Below are 3,559 nucleotides of genomic sequence, written 5' to 3'. Positions count from 1 at the left end.
CTGCTCCCCATCTAATACAGAGATGCCAAATCATCTTGGATCTGCTTCAATGAAGATCAGATCTGCTGTGTCTTCTATCTGCTCCCCGTCTAATACAGAAATGCCAAATAATCTTGGATTTACTTCAATGAAGATCAGATCTGCTGTGTCTTCGATCTGCTCCCCGTCTAATACAGGGATTCCAAATCATCTTGGATCTGCTTCAATAAAGATCAGATGTGCTGTGTCTTCGATCTACTTCCCATTTAATACAGAGATGTCAAATCATCTTGGATCCTACTACTTAGGGGGTTAAGGTGCATCGTCTTCGATCTGCTCCGCTACTGCTTAGGGATAAGATCTGAAAATTTAACTTGTTACCCTAATGCTTAGGGGATTAAGGCGGGTCTTCGATCTGCTCCACTACTACTTAGGGGGATAAGATCTGCAAATTTAACCTGTTACCCTACTGTTTAGGGGATTAAGGCGAGTCATCGTCGATCTGCTCCGCTACTGCTTAGGGAGATAAGATCTGCGAACCTGTTACCCTACCGCTTAGGGGATTAAGGCGAGTCTTCGATCTGCTCCACTACTGCTTAGGGAGATAAGATCTGCAAATTTAACCTGTTACCCTACTGCTTAGGGGATTAAGGCGAGTCTTCGATCTGCTCCACTACTGCTTAGGGAGATAAGATCTATAAATTTAACTTGTTACCCTACTGCTTAGGGGATTAAGGCGCTGAATTTTGTAATTTTCAATCAATCTTGCTACATTGTCCACTAGGGAATCCACCTGTAGAATTAATTTCCTGGAATTTATGCTTATGCCAAATAATTAAGATGCCATGATCGAAATGAGACAAATGCTCCTAATTAGACATGTTATGATGCAAAATGTTTATGAAAATAACTCCTATTTCGGACGTCATCACTCATTCATCTATCGAGCTTTCCACCTCGTTCTTCTCGACATATTAATCATACTCTACTCGTATGCCTCGAATCTTCTCCATCAATTTGGTCTACCGTACCATTCCCCGAATGTTACGACCCACTGAAGATGTTTATGAAATGATCATTTCTTAATATCAATATTGCTTAAAACGTCCAACCACCTTTTGGACTGAAGAAGAAAATCTCTCGAGTATCTCCAACCCATACATATGGGAATTCCTTAAGCAATTGTCTTGTTTCAGTTTCTTGTATTATCTAGAAATTTCTAGAGTAATATGCAAAACTTCGTTTGTGAAGATATTTTAGTTCATCTATCATTATTTCAATGCAACATGCTTTATAAATAATAGGAGACAAATAAATTGATCCTGAGGATAATTAGATTTGGACAAATTATTGGAAGGAATGCAAAAAGATTAACTTGAGAACATATATTTGCGAAGAAAAAGAATCCAAAGATAGTAAATAGGACAGAAATCAGATGCCCCAAATATCGCCGTTTGAGCGTCTATACACCAGCTCCATGAAGACTTTCTTGAGTTCAACATGTGTTTAAAAGATCCAAAGTAATTCGTTGATGCCTCGATATGTAACATACTTCATTTCTCGTTGAATCCAATATAGCAAGGTCACTGCATGACTTTCCAAATTTGAGCTGCCCTTTCGGGTTTTCAACTCAAAACCCCATTGGTCGCAATGCGCCCTTTGCGGGTTTTCACCTTGGCCTCTCCATTTTTTTTTCTTTTTTCTCTTTTTTTTACTTTTTTCTCTTTTTATTTTCTATTTTTCCATTTTTTTTGAAATAGAAGTCCCAAAGTGCCCTTTGCGGGTTTTCACCTTGGTTTCCCTTCTCCTTCAAACAAAGTACTCTTTGACCGAGTCCGAATTCACTGGATCAGATAAATTCTTCCTATCTATTTCTTGTCAAAATTAGTGCACCTCTAGAGAAAGCCCTCTTTGCAACATATGGCCCTTCCTAATTCGGCATCCTTTTGCATGGGAAGGATCACTTTCAGCACAAGGTTTCCTTTATGAAATTCTTTTGGACGAACCTTCTTTGTCATAAGTCTGTGTCATCCATTCTTCGTACATTTGCTTAGGATGAATACTTTCAAGTTAAGTTTACTAGAGGTATTCAATTCTTGACTCCATCAAAGCTTGGAGGAAAAATCTTGATTCATAAACCCATGAGAAAGGGATTGCCCCAACAGTAGTCCTGGCTGTTGTTTGTCAAACCCTACAAAAAGATGGTTCAATGATTCTCAGAAAACAAGAATGAAGTTGCTGAATTTATCCTTCAACCTGGAAAGCTAAGGTACAGAGATTACTCCCGGAGCATACATCTCACCATGACTCGATGATGTTTCTGAAGCATCCCTAATCTTCATAAATTGCCCCCAACTGTGAAGCTGCCAAATGAGCATAGCAAATAGGAGCCACAAAAAATATGGTTGTGGTGCTCCTTTGATACATATAGGATAGAAAATGAACAAACTGTTGCAGATCATTAGCCGAAAACCCAGCCTGGCCTAAGAGAACATGATAGTGGGTCTGCCTCGTGATTCCAATCATTCAACATGGGTACCAAGGTAAAAATCATTTCTTTGGATGTCATACTTTGTTGTTAATGACAGTACCATGTAGCACATTGTCAGGAGATCCCTGCTGAAAAAAACTTGGTATGATGGTTTTTTCGTACAACAATAACCACAATCTTTAGGGTTCCACTTCTCGTCAAGGAACTTACAAGCCTCAATAACTTGATTGAATTGAAACTCGCTAACCCCATCTCTGAAAATAATGATTTGATCAGGTTTCCTCTTCCCTGAACTTGTATAGAAGTCTAAGAGAGCTTCCTTCATGATACCGTCATCCACTTTGTCAGAAATTGGTTTTGAAGAAAGAATCTGCCATTTTAAGCTTCAGAGACTGTGTATGGCCTGATGCCCCACAGCTGGAAATTAATGGCCACCGTCTGGAGCTAACTATCGCTGCTATTGACAGCATCTCAAACTGCTCAAGAAAGCTAAACAATGCACCCATTCCAAGGATGATGGTAGGAACCTTTGAAACAACTGGAATTGAAGGTGTTTGCCCCAGCGTAAGCATAGAGAGTAGGCGGTAGTTTCTTATGCCAATTTTTACCAGTCTCGGTCATCTTCTGTAATTTGTTTTTTTCTTCTTTTTCTTTTCTTTTGGGAACCTTTGTTGATCTGTGGTATGACACATTATCTTTGAAAAGACTGCAAACTTTTGGCATTGTGCAGTTATATATAATCTTTTCTTTTTTTTTTTGAAATGGATGACTTTTGACTTTGTAATATTGGCATATGAAGGTATCTCCCCCTCTTACTAGAGTAGTTGACATCCACAAAGATGATTCCTTGTCAGCTTGAAACTTTTGACAAGCTCGGGCCCATAACATACATGCCCTATAAGTCTTGACTCCTTTAAATTTGGCATTCATTGTACAACTAATACGATCCCTTTCCATGGTGGACCAATAGTGCCCCAAAACCTCATGTTTATCCTGGCAACTGCAAATCCTCCTGCATGCGTCTTTGAACCACATTTTTGAACAAGGTCTTGTTTTGTCTCCTCAGCTAATTCCAATTTTGCAATCTTT

General features: G+C 39.1%; 1 pseudogene; it reads right to left on the bottom strand.

Moving 5' to 3' along the window:
- Positions 1-2,163: 2,163 nt before the first annotated feature.
- LOC121211345 (protein argonaute 4-like) lies at positions 2,164-3,042 on the bottom strand (annotated as a pseudogene).
- Between the last annotated feature and the right edge of the window lie 517 nt (positions 3,043-3,559).

This window comes from Gossypium hirsutum, chromosome A12 (assembly GCF_007990345.1).
Source record: "Gossypium hirsutum isolate 1008001.06 chromosome A12, Gossypium_hirsutum_v2.1, whole genome shotgun sequence".
In the NCBI taxonomy this organism is placed as follows: Eukaryota; Viridiplantae; Streptophyta; class Magnoliopsida; order Malvales; family Malvaceae; genus Gossypium; species Gossypium hirsutum.
Note: the sequence above shows the minus strand (reverse complement) of the source record. Positions and strands in the feature narration are given on the sequence as shown.